This window comes from Arachis hypogaea, chromosome 11, assembly GCF_003086295.3.
Source record: "Arachis hypogaea cultivar Tifrunner chromosome 11, arahy.Tifrunner.gnm2.J5K5, whole genome shotgun sequence".
Classification (NCBI taxonomy): domain Eukaryota; kingdom Viridiplantae; phylum Streptophyta; class Magnoliopsida; order Fabales; family Fabaceae; genus Arachis; species Arachis hypogaea.
In genome coordinates this window covers 138,284,840-138,300,962 of record NC_092046.1, presented here as the reverse complement: position 1 = coordinate 138,300,962, position 16,123 = coordinate 138,284,840, and the positions used below count along the sequence as shown (strand labels likewise).

The 16,123-nt window shown below is 34.2% G+C and overlaps 2 pseudogenes; both read left to right on the top strand.

Moving 5' to 3' along the window:
• The first annotated feature begins 1,625 nt into the window (after window positions 1–1,625).
• Window positions 1,626–4,864, top strand: LOC112721971 (phosphoribosylaminoimidazole-succinocarboxamide synthase, chloroplastic-like; annotated as a pseudogene).
• Window positions 4,865–5,403: 539 nt separating this feature from the next.
• The window catches only part of LOC112721970 (glutathione transferase GST 23-like), a 16,776-nt pseudogene continuing 6,056 nt past the window's right edge, over window positions 5,404–16,123 (top strand).

Genomic DNA, 16,123 nt, shown 5'->3' with positions numbered 1-16,123 from the left:
CTCTTATTGCTGGATTTTGATTCTTGAATAACGTCATTTTTTTTTTTAGCCATTCATTAATGTAAAGAGCCTTCTATATTTATGCGCTTAGCTGGAGGATTGTGAGCCAGTGAGCCACTGTATTTTCTATGGGAAAAATATATTTATATTCTTTGATGTTAGAAACTTAGAATATTTACTCGATAAAGTAGAATGTAACAATGATGAGGGATTTAAATAATTTATACAAGCATGATTCCTTTTTCATAAATTTATCAAAAAGAATAGGTCACATTTCAGATAATAAAATTATAGTATATGTTAATATAATTACCGCTGATAGCAGTTATTGCAACATTTAGACATTTTTAAAATAAGATAAAATTAGAGAAAAATAAAAATTAGCCAATAAGTAGTCAACATGCATTTTGGACGTACAGTTCTAAAAATTCGAGTGTGTAGTTTTTGGAAGTTTTAGATGTGCAAACTTTACATAAATAATTATAAACTAGTAACTATGCATAATAGAATAAAATGACAGTTATAACTAACTCAGATATAATCACATTCTGAGATGTAGTAATTCTAAAAATAATCGCTGCATATTTATTTTTGACCTGGTAATAGTAGGAAAGCATAAATTGCTGAAAGCCTTTGAACAAAATTACACAGATCTCATGTAAACCAAAATAAGAGCACACCACATGTATTAACTAGTTGATTCTAGCTACTAGCTAGGTCTGGCTGTATTAATAAGAGTCAATTACACAGTATAACAAAATGATCATAATTCATAAGGTCATGCATGAGACAATTAACATAGGCTATTAAATGCACAACATACAAGCTTAACCTACTCTCTCTCTCTCTCTCTCTCTCTCTCTCTCTCTCTCCTCTCTCTCTCTCTCTCTCTCTCTCTCAATTGAATAAGTTATTTAAAGATTAGATTTCACTTAATTTTTTTTCAAGTTAATTTAAGTGAATCTTTATGAAGCATAAAGTTTTAGTGCTAAATTTTAATTGTTTTTAATATTTGCATTTTTTTATTTCAAACATCTTATTTTATTTAATTTTAGTTTTGTTAAAATTAATTTTTTTCCCAACATATTCATTTTTCTATTATTATTATTTTCTTTTAAATAACAGCAACAATCATAATTATAGGAACCATAATGGTAATTAGTGTTTAATAGTAAAAATAATAGAAGAATAATAAAAGAAAAAAATAATATTCCGAAAAAAGATTTAAAGAATAAAAAATGTTTGAAAAAATATTTAATTTTAATTAAAATATAAAAATATGGCAATAAAATCTAGAAACAAAATAAAACTTAACCCAAAACTAACAAAAGGACAACAAAGAATAGTTTACCCATAAATTAATGCAAATAGGGAATTTGCTGGATTTCTGATTTTCTGATTTCATGAGTTAATTTTATTGATGGTTAATTTATTTAATTTATTGAATGCTGGAAAGATTCTGAATTCAATTTAATTTTCATTCTGAGTTTGGAATTGGATTCAATTTAGTTTTGAGTTGTTTATGTGTTGAAAAAGTGGCGTTATTCTTTACAATAAAGGGTACCTGAAGCCTGCAGTGCGATGAGTGAATCCATGTTTATGGCTGTTGCGTTAAACCCTCCCAAAAACCCTTCAAAATCAACCTCACACCCGCTCTTCCGCCTCCCCCAACCTCCTCCGCACTCACTTTCAAACCAAACAACAATTTCGCCACACTCTCCGCCGCCGCACAACCACAACAACAAGAACACGCCCCTCTGCTCGACACTCTTCGCAACAGCACATGCAAGAACCAAGTGCTCCAATCCATCAGAACCACCTCCCCCTTCAACTGCCTCTCCGAAACAAATCTTCACCATACGGTTCCTGCCCTCACCTCCAAAACCAGGGGAAAGGTGCATATTTCCTTCTTTAATCCCTCTCCAATTTATCTACTCCTTAATACAAATGAATGGAAGTTGAGATTTCTAGTAAAATTGCAACAGTAATATAAAAGCAAAAACATTGTACTAAAAAAAATCATTTGAAAAATTGATGAATTTGGTTACTTGTGGTCTTATGGCACATGTTAGAGACATATATGATAGTGAGAGTACCTTGTTTTGGTTACTACTGATCGCCAAAGTGCATTTGATAGAATTCTTGCTTCAATTCCCTTCAAGGGACAGGTTTTGTGTTCTTATTCTCTATCCTTGTTCTTTGTATGAACAGTTTACTTGGTTGATCATGGATCACACTCAATGTTCTTTATTCCCACTTGCAGGTTCTTAACCAGACAAGCTTGTGGTGGTTTGAGAGAACCCAGCATATAACTGCTAATGCCGTTGTGTCCACTCCTGATCCTAATGTTACCATAGCAAAGAAATATTCTGTTTTCCCTGTTGAGTTTGTTGGTGAGTATTTTGTTAATTGGTATTTTGGATTGGTGCTTGCATACACATTTTATCAAATGATTTCAATGGCTATGAATTGCATATATGTTTGGTATAAGTTGTGGAGGAGGAGTTAGTTTACTGGAAATGATAGCTTGAAAAGTACGATAGAAATAGAATATATTTTTCCGGAGCAACTGGGATAGAAGTAAACATTGCAGTAATCATTAAGTGCTCTACGTTTATTCACGCTACCCAAACTTCAACATGCTATGCTCATTCTTTATTCATGTTGCTATCAATATTGTCAAAATATTTTCTTTACAAAAGCGGAGATGAGGATTCCAGAAACTGTTTGTTGACACTTTATTACTGTTGGTTTGTAGCTAGAGGGTTTGTGATCGGAAGTACTGATACTTCATTATGGACAGTCTACAATAAAGGCATCCGGAACTATTGTGGCAATGCCCTCCCAGATGGTGAGGTCCCTATATTTTTTGTTTTGCATTCTTACAATTGTTTGTCTCTTTATTTAATAGGCTATAATATTATATAACACATAACAGGTTTGGTTAAAAACCAAAAGCTGGCTGAAAATATACTCACACCTACAACCAAAGCTGCAGATCATGATGTTCCTGTAACTCCAGATGAGGTATTATTCCTTGTACTCTCATCTGCATCTATCTTTTCAATACAATTAGTTACAGTGAAAGACTAGTTTTAGAGACCAAAGGAATGAATAGGCAGATCAAATAATGTTGCAGGAATAAGAAATAATAGGTAGATCTATCTTATTATGATGTTTTTTTCTTCCTTCTTTTTTTAAAAAAGACAGCGTCAATGTTTTTCTTCATGTGGATAAGATTATTTTCTTAAGAACCTAGTTCATATCATACAGTACATTTGCTTCTTGATACTAGTGAGGTTATGATTAATGATGGATAATATTTTTACTATTTTTTAATAGTTTTCTTTTATCTAACCTTCTCAATTCTTTTTATAATCTATTTCCCTTGCAGATTATAGAAAGGGGATTAATGACAAGAGCTGATTATGAGGAAGTCAGCAAAAAAGCTTTAAGTCTATTTGAATACGGTCAGGTAATTAAGCATTTTATCATGTCATTTGTAAATTTTGTGAACGAAAAAAAATAACAACATGCCTTCTCAATGTATCCCAAGACAGTAACGACACATTCTCAATGTATGTGCTATCTGTTATTTGGATTATAGAGATGAATAGATGGTGTACACTTATTTTTCAATGAAAATTTCTAACTTGTCCATGTATTCTTTTCAATAATGCCTTACTGGAACAAAAGTATAAATACCATCTCCTTGTGATGAGTGGAAAGCTTATCTTTATTATTGTTGTGATGCAATTTGACTTTTGACATTGGCTTGCTTTGATAAAATTTGAATTTCCAGTGTGTGGCTTCAGAACATGGCCTTATATTGGTTGACACAAAGTATGAATTTGGGAAGGCAGAGGACGGTTCAATTATGTTGACTGATGAGGTTCAGTGAATCCCTGATGTTTATTAGATTCTGAAATGCACTCCACACAATTTATGAATATAGAATAAGGTTTCATTTTTGAAAATTGTAGGTGCACACTCCTGATCCAAGTAGATATTGGATTGCCAATTCTTATCTTGAGCGCTTTCAAAATGGTTTGGAGCCTGAAAATGTTGATAAGGTGCTCTATATATTTTATTTTTTTGCTTAAAGGTTTAGGAATATGTTAGCTTATTCTAAATTACTAGTTTTTGTTCTCTTCATTCATAAAATATGGACAATTAAATAATCTGTTGATTTTTAAAAAATAAATTTTTAGGAGTTCTTGAGGCTGTGGTTCAAAAATCACTGCAACCCTTATGAAGATGAGGTATTTTTATTTTATGCTTGTAATTAACTAGATTGTATGCTTTAATAAGGTTTCAAATCACACTAACGAATCTTGTTCAGGTTCTTCCTGAAGCTCCTGAAGATCTTGTTTGCGAATTGTCTTGGCGGTATTTCTAAAACTTCCTCCTTTTTTTCCACTTGATATGAGCTTCTTTGTGATAAATACACAGATAAATTGCCTATAGAATCATGTGTTTCTTGGTTTTAGGAACCAGAATTGCTTGAATTAATCATTCAATTTTTACACAAGGATGCTTCAACCATGGTTTTGGTTGCATGGCACGTCTGTCATGTCTAATCCTCATTCAAATAGATCTATCTGCTGCTTTATTTCTCCAAACCAACGTGTAATCTTGTCGTTATACTAATTCTGTTGGACAGATACATTTTCTTGTATGAGACTATAACAAAATCAAAGTTTGAGGTGCTGCAGTCTGAGGTAATCCATATGTTTCAACATTTTGTTTTGGCTATCTATTATCTGATAAAGTCATAGGAATATAACTCCATTTCCTTTTGCAGGAGCCAATACATGAGCAAATATCACGAAATGTTGCATCTACACTAGCATCTTTGAAGTAGCTTGGGAATGTCGAGACTTTTTCAATTATGTATTCTATAGACCCCTTTCTGAGGATATATTTAAAACTTACAAGCAGCAGAAATTCTACCAAGAAGTGTTTTTTTAAATAAAAGAAATTATATAAATAAAGCTTAAAACCAAAAGACAAATGAACATTTAACTCTCATAGAAATCATGCTTGGTCTTTGCCAATTGCGCCATGTATTTAACTTGTATACTTGTCAACCAAACCGATGTCTTTGGCACACATTGTTACTGAATAACGAATGATGAATAGTTCATTAACTTATGTCACATTGCTCTGGATCTTTCTTTCTTCTTATACTCTCTCTCTTCACATGAAGTCTCAGGGAATATTGCTCTGCTTCTTTGCTTGGTAATATAACTATGATCAGTCATCTTTGTAGTTTAGGGAATTTTTTTATCTTAATTTTTAAGGTTAAATAGGTATATTTTGAAGGATAGCAAAGCCATCCTTTTTTTTGGGTATTGATATCAAAGTCATCTTTATTCAATTAGTTTTCCTTTTGGATTAACAAATTAATTGAGAAGACAAAAAGATGGATGGAGATTCAGTGAAGTTAATAGGATTTTGGGGTAGTCCAGCTGTTCTAAGAGTGAAGTGGGCACTAGCAGTTAAAGGAATAGAGTGCCAATATGTGGAAGAAGATCTCAGCAACAACAAGAGTGACATGCTCCTTAAATACAACCCTGTCTACAAAAAGGTACCTGTTCTTGTGCACCAGGGTAAGCCCCTTGCTGAATCACTGCTCATTCTTGATTATATTGATGAGACTTGGAAGCAAAACCCTCTTCTTCCACATTCTCCTTATGAAAGGGCCTTGGTAAGATTCTGGTCCAAATTTGTTGATGACAAGGTAAGAGAGTTGCAACTCCATATTTAGTATCAATCATTTATAGAACTGAGAAAAATAGTTTTAGAGACTATTATGAATTATCAAATCCTCTGAATCATTTAGTTACTAAAAACACTAAAAGCATTTATTTTTAGTAAAGATATATTCAGACACAAAATATAGAATTTTTCTGTGTGTGCTATGAGAGCAGATAAATGCTCATACTCTTGACTATTTATTGTCTTAGTTTGATGTTAGTTTTTTTTATTAATATTTTTATTTTACCTGTAATGCTTATGTGCAAGACAATTAATTAATGAGAGCAAGAATAATGATTTATTCTCCATACACTTAAGAATAACTCCAAAATATAGAGACAAAAATATGACCTAAAATTGTGTCTCTGTCTTTATTACTAGATTTTAGACATATTACAAATTGCACAAATTTCTATAAATAAGTGGTTATAATTAAATGTGGAGTCAAAATTGTGTACTTCACAAAGATGATAGAATTTCTTATTACAAATGAAGGATAATTTTAAAAAATGTTACGTATTTATTCATGAAAAATCAGCTTTATGTATATATATATATATATATATATATATATATATATATATATATATATATATATATATATATATATATGTTATCAGTCTAAAATCAGTCCAAGCATTTTGAACACAATGATGCACCATGTAATTAAGATCATTGGATTATGTTAAAAAAAATCCAACGGTTGAGATGATATTAATTTAAAACTTTTTAAAAATTAAATCAAAGGATATAATATGTTTCAAAATTCTAAAAAGACCCATCCTCTTCCTTAGAGTAAAACAAAACCCTCCCTGCCTGTCTGCTGATCTGGGTAAGGCAGATTAAAACGAAATCCTACTCTGTCTCTGTGTGCTAATCTGGAAATGCTTTCTTGGACGAATGCCGACGACATCATCCCGAATGCCAGCGTTACCAATGTTAATGCCAAGAATGCCATGACACCGATGTTGTCGAGGACAATGGTGAAGGGGAAGAGCAAGATTACATGGTTTAGGTGACAAGAAGACACGGATGGGGATATAATCATGTGTTACTGTGGTCATTGACGCCCCGTTGGTGGTTTCGAGCTCCTTCTCGAATCTCGTAAGAATTTTTTCAATGCCAATTTCTGAGAAATCACTTGTTAGATCTCAGTAGAACTACACTCAAGATTGTAATTACTATAATATAGAAAGCAAATTCAACAAAATCACAATTGCAGATTGTACGATAACAATTTTTTGTGTGCAAAGATTTAATTCTGAAAATTTTATGCTATATTACTGGAAGAAGGTTTAAAATAAGAATTTACATAGTACTTGCATTCAATTTCTGATTATGTGGATATAAAAGGGAGCTTCATGGGTTGCAATTTTGTTGATTTTTTCATTATGATTCTATTGTTTGTAGAAGACGTTAATTACTTTATTGTGATTTTTCTCCTTTGTGTTAGAATAAATTGTAATATGGTTACCTACCTGCCTTGTTTCAATAGTTAAATATGAACAGTTAAATATGACAGCAAAACTATTCTGGTCAACTCCTTTGAGCCTTGCCATGGAAATTTGAAAGTCCACTACTCTTGAAATATATCCCCTCTGACCATTATGTCCCAAATGCTTCTTACTATTCATAGAACTAGGAAAAATAACTAAATGCATGAGCATTAAGCTTGGTTTAGTATTCTCTCATTTTGACTTATTGGCTTGTTTTTACTTTTGTGTGGTTTAGGTCTATTAAACTTCTAATTTGGTGAGTCTAAGTTAAGTCCATGACAATAGAGGCATCAGAATCAAGAGTGAAATTTCATTCACCAATGGAGATTGGGAGCAGGTGGTCATAAAACCTTTTAGCATATTTTTGTTTCATTCTACTAATAAACTTTTGGCACAGCTGGAGCCTGAATTCCAACCACCAATATCAGAAGTGGTTCAAGTCTTAGTACGGTTGGTGCAGCGAGCCAACATGAGCAGGCAAACTACATTTGGATCTGATCAAGGAGGATCCAATTGAGGGAGTGATGTACCCGCCATATATGATGATATGTGAATGGGAACATAATCCTTGTGTCATTCTTGAAAAGAAATGTAGTTATCACTATCTTCTGATGTACTAAGAAAATGGATGAAAGAATGTCTCAATTGTTATTTTATTGAATAATTTTATTTTATTTGAGCTAAAGAGTTCAGTTTTGTTATTAGTGAACCTAGATGATTCTTTTTGTTCCATTTTTTATTTTTTATTATATTGAATTGGTTGTTTATAATGTTATGTGTATAGCTGAATTCAATAAATTTGGATAACTTTTTTCTTTGGCCAAGAAACTTGCTCTTTTTTCCTTGTGAAAATCATATTGGATTTCTTGCAACTTTGAGGTTGATATCTGAAGAATTATTACTTTCATGCATATATATTAATGACATCTTCCAAATTTTTTAGCTATATTCTTTAGGTTTTCATATGGTTAGTAACTTTGGTTTAGACGAATCTTTGACAGACATAAAACTTTCTTGTCATGAAATTGTACTTGAAAAGCTTTTGATTATTGCATAACTGATTTGAATGGCAATTTAGCATGGCATAAAGCTTCGATGGTTGAATTGGAGGTAAAATATTAACCAAAGTTTTCTTGATATGGTGTAGGATGTAAGATCAAAACACAAAAAAATCATACAAAACTGTATATTGTAAGTATAAAAAGAATGGTTAAGTTTCTTCATCAATTTTTCATCATTTAGATTCCACGAAGGATTCAATATAAAGCAATATTGAAGACTTGCAATATGATTAACTAAAAGTCTAAAATAAATTATTCATTCATCGGTAACAACTTAATGTATAAAAAACTACTTAAAAGCAATTCGGAAAAGAAAATATCAATGATACATCATACTTCATCCAAATTATACTAGCATCAAATCTTATAAAAGAAGACAGCATGGTCAAAAGGCACCACCAGAAAGCGGCCCTTTTAGGCACAATAGTGTGTATATGATTTTCCTAGAAGAATTTCAAAAGCTTCTATATTTTTTACCAATCCTACTTTCACCCTGCTATTATACACAAATGCAAAATTAGATCTCATTGTAGATAGATAGCTAGAAAAATGCAAAACTACAAAATAGGAGAGAAAATAAACATATTTAGCATAACCATTAAAAAGCATTTTTCAATTTTGATCAAGTATCGACCCCTTTTTAAATGTCATCTTCACATGAAGTCCTTCTTGCTTTGTTGTCCCTATCCCAATATGCAGGCATGTATTTGTCAAGAGATAGTTTCCCACTAAATGATTCAAGTGGCTCTTCTAACAGAAGACCGCTGTAATGTTGCTGCATCTACAAACTCGTGTCCATGACCATGTCACCATTCAGTATACGAAGAACCTTGAATAAACAAGTAGAAACAATTTTTGAAACAGTTAGGCACTTAGGCAGAGAACACAACCTCAAATGTCAGAGCTTCTATCCTGTCCTATAAATATTCTGCCCTGTCAGAGATCCAACTACTATGGAAAGAAATCCATAGGAATAATCTAGTTCCAAATTACACATTTTGGTACACTGCTAACTTTGCTAACAAATTTTGAACTACAAAAAATTATTAAGAATATGTTTATTATATAAATCAAATACAAGATTGAGTCAGGCCAGTTCAAAATTATTCTGTTACATCACAAACGGACCAGGCATAATTTTAAAGAAACATAAACAAAGAAATTTAAACTCTTCTTTGATTGATGCAATGGATGGTTCTGCTCCGCCTCATCATCATCATTTGCCCCTAAGATTTAAGAGACATAAACACAGAAATTGAACTAGAACATCATGAACAGAAACATAAACACAGAAATTGAAATCAAAATCATAAAAACAAATACCAAAATTTTTTAACCCTCATAAACAGAACCCAAAAAAATTCAAACAACCAAATAATCAGAACAAAACAAATAATTGAATGAAATGAATGAAATAAACTCATAAAAAATAATAAGTACAACAAAAAAACAATTGAATGAATTCAACGAAACAGATTCATACATCAAGAACATAAAAGGAACAAAAAAAAAATGAAATCAATCAATGAAGCAAATTCATATATACCTAAGTCTGAGGCTCCATTGAAACTCTGGAAGTAGAGCACCACAGCGCTGACGACGATGCTGACTCGCTGAGACCCACGCCACCACTCTGAGGCTGAAGACGAATGACGCGAAGAGAGAAGAGAGATACTGAGAATGAATGAGACAATGAGGTACTGGGCTGAGTGATGAGTTATTTTGGTGAAAAATAAATTTCTCCCAAAACACACGAATCTAACCGGCAAGTGTACCGGGTCGTATCAAGTAATAAAAACTCACGGGAGTGAGGTCGATCCCACAGGGATTGAAGGATTGAGCAATTTTAGCTTAGTGGTTAATTTAGTCAAGCGAATCAAGATTTGGTTGAGTGTTTTGTGACTTGCAGAAATTAAATTGCATGGAAGTAAAGAGAACAGGGAATTAAAGTGCTGAATCTTAAAGAACAAGAAATTAAATGGCAGAAACTTAAAGTGCAAGAAATGTAAATGGCTGGAAATGTAAAGGGGATTGGGGATTGGATTTGCAGAATTTAAACAAAGGAAAGTAAATAGCATCAAACAGAAGAGTAAAAGAGAATTGGGATTGAATCGGATATGAAGCAGAAAAGTAAATGAACATAGAAAGCAGTAAACAGAGAATTAAAATGGGAATTTAGATCTCAGGACCCAGAGACTAGAAAACCAAGTCTAGATCTCAATGCCTTCCTAGATCCAACAAGAACAATTGTAAGGGAATTGTAAATTGCAAGGAAAGTAGATGAGAATCAAGTAAAGAAACGGAAATTCAAATTCAGGAAATAAAGCAGAGAGATCCAAGGATGAGATTGAAACAGAATTTCTCCAATTCTCCAACCCAAGATCCAAGACAATTGTAATTGAAATTGAAAACAATAAAACTGAGAGGAAGAGAAGTGAATTCTCCTTCCCCAAGACAAAGAAATTAAAGATCACTCAATATCCAAAGCTCTCCGAAAACTATTATGAAAATTCCAAAAGAAAGCTCCCCGAATAACTTGAATTCTATCCTATTTATACACTTTCTTCAATTGATCCTCAAGCCTTGAGTTGGGCCTTTGCTCTTGGTGGAATTGGGTTGAAAGAGGCCTTGGTTGATTGCTCTTGGAGTTTGGAGAAGAACCAAAGTGAACCAATTGAACCGGGTTTGAGTTTTGCAAAAGTTGGAGCTGAAGTTGGAGCTAAAGTTAGGGGTCTAACTTTGGCTCCAACTTTTCATAGCAGCCCACATAATTTGCTGCCATCAACGTTGGTGCCAATGTTAGGGGCTAACTTTGCGCAACGTTGGCCTTCCCTTTGTTCTGTGCCAACGTTAGCCTCCAAGTTAGGGGGCTAACGTTGGCGCAAACGTTGGTCCCAGGAATCTTCCAAGTTCCAACGTTAGCCTCCAAGTTAGGGGCTAACGTTGGGGCTAACTTTTGCTCCTCTTCCTTGAATATTTATGTGCCAACGTTAGCCTCCAAGTTAGGGGGCTAACGTTGGCGCAAACGTGGGATGGCCAGAGAGGAAATTTCAAGTTCCAACGTTAGCCTCCAAGTTAGGGGGCTAACGTTGGGGCTAACTTCTTGCTTCCTGGTTCAATTTCACTTATTCCATTGTCCTCTCTTCACTCCTAGCCATTCCTCTTTGCTTCAACCTTTCTCCAAGCTTTCTTCACCTATCATTAATCAACCAAACTCATCAAAGCTATGCTCAAAATCATGAGATATTCAATCTTTCATAATATGCAACAAATATAGCCTAAAACCTCATGAAATGACATGAATTCATATATGGTTGTTCAATCAAGGGAAACATGAAAATCTACTCAATTCGCTTGCTTGTAGCTCAAGAAAGTGCATAATTCTAATGAAAACAAAAGAAAAAGACTAGCTAAAATAGGCTAGGATGACTTGTCATCACTGAGGAGATGTAGAAAAATATCACAGCTTCTTTCCACCATTTTTTTTAATCGCTTTAAGTTCTTAATTGAAAAATTCTATGCAATTGACAAATCTAGGAACTCATTAATCAAACCCTAAATCAACTTCCAAACACAACTCACACTATTAACTCTACATTGACAAGTAAAAATATGATTTTACTTTTCATAACATCGAAAAATCAAGTTAGAAATGAAGCACAATGTTGAGAGAGGAAACCTGAATTATAGCTCCAATTGAACAGAGCAGAGCTTCAGGCGGCGGCGGCGGTGAAGAAATACACAGTCACGGTGGCAGAGGATGGAGAAAAATGTGGACTTAGGGTTGAATGGAGTGCGTACGAAGAGAAGCAAAAACGAAAGGAATTTGTGGTAAATGTAAAAAAATAATAATTACTATTAAACTCCCATATGAGGCATATTTATAAATTATTATTTGTGCACATCAGAAAAGCTCAAAAGAGTTGATAGATAGACACTGTTTTCAGTATATATTTGTATTCTCATATGTATTATATGCAAGTTGTTGATTTAGTGGCTATTTTTTGTGGACACGAGTTAATTTAATTGTGTGTGACTTTTAACTCTTCACAGTGTATGCCAACGGTTGTGGCAGCATTTTCCAATGTAGGAGAAGAGCAACAGAAGGCGGCAGAAGAAGCTCGAGAGAATCTGAAGAAGCTTGAGGTTGGACTTGAGGGAAAACGCTTCTTTGGAGGTGATAACATTGGCTTTGCAGACATTGCTATTGGCTGGCTTCCATACTGGATCGGAATAGTTGAGGAAGTTGTGGCCATCAACCTTATTGATGCAGAGTAATGCCTAAGCTTTACTCATGGTTCCATGCTTTTATTGACATTCCAATTATCAAAGAACTCATGCCTCCTCGGCATAAATTGCTCCATAACACCAAGGCATTCCTTCAAGCGTAGACATCATCCCCTTTGAAGGGTATTTCCATTCACATATCGTATATTATATGTGATGCCATCTTACCAAGTTTATTGTTAGGACTAAAACTAGAACAACTAAGAATTAAAGAAGAATGTAAAAAAAAAATGTCATTAATTCTTAGTTGTTCCAGAACTCGCCACAGTTGGCTTTAGATTTTTATAACTGGGTTGGAGGTTGTTCCCTCACTCATTAGATTCCTATTGCACTTTGGTTCATGTGCTGGTGAAGTCAAGAAGATTCGATGAGGCATTATTTCTTCTGAGAAACTTGATTACTAAAGAGGGCACTCCTCCATTGGTGTTGTTGGAAGTATTGATAGAGAGTTATCGAAGATGTTGCTCTAGTATTACGGCTTTTGATGCATTGGTGAGGGCTTGTACTCAGGTTGGGCTACTGAAAGTGCTTACGATGTCATCTATAATTTAAGGAGCCGGGATTGTTTCATTCTTATTCATGCTTGGAACAATTTCCTAAATCACTTGTTGCAATTGAATGAAATCGATAGGTTTTGGAATTTGTGAAGGTTGTGGTAGGCTTAGAGAAGGGGGGTTGAATCTATGCCTTCCTTTTTAGTTGCTGTTATGATCCTTTAAAACAAACTTTCAATTCTGATTCTGTTTGTACTTAGCAGCAGAAATTTATGAGACAATTTATTTTTGTCTCATGAATATCAGAAAACAGAACACAGCAGAGAAGAGAGAAGCTAACACCAGCATGTATTCTGGTTCGGTTGCCTTGTGCTATGCAACCTACATCCAGTCTCCTCCACAACAGTGGAAGAATTTTCACTATAGTTAATAGTATTACATACACCAATTTCACAGGATTGACCCAATCTTTCACACTCAAGTTCTAACCTAACTTGACATTGGCTATGCTAATACCTAACTATTTCACTCTTAGTGCTAACCCAACTAAGAAAGGATACCTCACAGGTACAAGATACAAGACATAAACATACCTAAAGAAATCTGAAATAACTCTAGGCTTTTCTCTCAAGTGTATCACTCAGCCTTTTTCACTCATGGCTTTTACTTGAGCTTTCTCACAATGCCTTTTCTCACAAGAAATTACAGAAAGATAAACTTAGAAAAGTACATTACAATCAGTAAAACATGAAGGAGATTGACTTCATCAGCAGCCTCTTTGCTATGTGCAAAACCAGATTCGCAAACCTCAGATACAGTTCTTTAGTATTGGCCGAATGCTTCTTTTAAAGAAAGCATTATCCAAGTAGGGGAACTTCTTTGCAGAACTCTATTCTCACACTCTGGTTTTCTCTCCTTAGTTTTGAGTGAACAGCAAACCTCTTTTATCTCCTTGCATGTTGCTGGTTCTTCTTCCAAGGTCAACACCTTGAGCCTTGAGCTTCACCAACCCACAGATTCACTTTTCACCTTATTCCCAGAGTAGAAACTGTTCTTCTGACTTCCTCACCTTGACCGAAAGCCATAAAGCAGCAACCATAGAAATCTTCCAATGGTCAACTTGATCTGAGCCCTTGAAAACCAACTTGGTCCCCAAGTCATGTTTAAGACCGTGGATACACAGCAGAGAAGAACAGAAATCCTCTTTCCCTTGTATCCCATTTCGGATAGAACAGAGAGTTGGAGGAAGAGAAGAAACCGATTTGCATGTATGAGGAAATGGTTTACCTTTGATTTCTTCTTAAGCTTGATTTGGCTTGAACTTGTTGATTTAACATTCTGTCTTTCAAGCTTAAACCTTCTCTCTCTTGCTTCTTTGGTACTAGCTTAGGGAAGCTCTTTCTCTCTTTCTTACTTTTCTGAGTTTCTGACTTGACTGAGATAGAAGGAAAGGAACGTTATTGGTGAAAGCAAGTGAGAGGAATTGAAATTCAATTCGGCTTGGATCGGGTATGATATGCTTGCCGTTTTTTATTCTTTGGCTTCTTTCTTTGCTTTCCTCGGTCTTAATTTGTTTCAGCCACCATCCTTACTGATTGCTTTTCATTCCATTTGGCTATGGAATTTTGGCCTGCAACAATAAACAATTAGTAATAAGTAAATATAATTAATCAACACTAATTATTTATTTTGCCCAAAAATAATGTTTGTCATCACTAATTAATTTGGTTAATTTCTTAACTCAACAACCTCCCCTTGATGACAAACATGGTTTAAGCAATAATAAAAAGGAAATGAATTTGAGTAAGTTTAGAAACTCCCTTTGATTTTGTCATTTGCTATTGTGTTGCTCCCCTTTCCTTTTCAAGATTAGCTCCCCCTTGATTTATGCCTCCTCTTTGTTCCTATTTTATATTACACTTAAAGAACCACAATGAAGAGCTATACACATTATCTAAGGGATATCAGATAAGCAACACTATATAATCAGCCCAACATCAAGCTAATATCAGTAGCAAAAGGGATTCAGCATGTGTAATCAAGTTTTAATGCACCTATTTTCTTACTCCCCTTTTGTCATCAAGGCGGATAATCAACAAAAACAACAATACAAATCCTGCAAGAAAAGTTAGATCACAGTCCAAAGTTCTAACTAACTAACAACAGTGCAGTAGTATTTAGAGTTATTACAGTCATCCAAGATAAAACAGTTTAATAGTAGCAAAATAAAACAGAGTTCATGAGACAAAAGAGAGCAGCACAGCAGCAGCAAATTTCATGAGACAAATCCTAGCATCAAAACCATTCCCTTCGAAACAGCTTCTTCTTCAACATCAGTGGCAATGTCTTCATCCTTTTGAAGATTATCATGAAGGCATGAGCACAGCCACCCTATCCTTGATTTTCTCAGAAAGTTCTCATGCTTGCTAGCTAGCTTCCTTGTTCCTTGCTCATGGCAATCATGTGATTTGATTGGGAAACAAACTCTTGACGATATCCTTGACCACATTCAGCAGAGCAATTTCTTCCCAGTAGAGATGAAGTACCCTCGGTGGAAGGAGGAGAGTCATCTGGAATGAACTCTTCATCATCATCATCTAGAGCCACTCTCTCAGATCAAGTTAGTCTCTTTGCTGTTTCACTGAACCACCCCTTTTAGTATGAATGTCTGTTTTCATAATCCTCATTTGACAGGTCAACACCAAAATTCTCAAATATGCAACTTAAAAACATGCCATAAGTAGTGCTTTATCTTTCTCACTTCTAACAGAATCAAACATGTATCTAGCCATCAAATAGGCAAAAGAGATTTCTGTTTTAGTGATTAGGGCATACAAAACCAGTATGTCTGTGTAAATACCCTTTGATATGAACCACTTTGAAGAAGTAAAATGGTTGACAATTCGGTGCAACTGAGCACGTTCATATCCTAGGCTTTGTGAGTGGGTTGATCCATCAATTAAGAAAACATGTTCACAGATATGAGCCAAAGCATCATGGTAAGAATACCAACTCTTCATCCCAC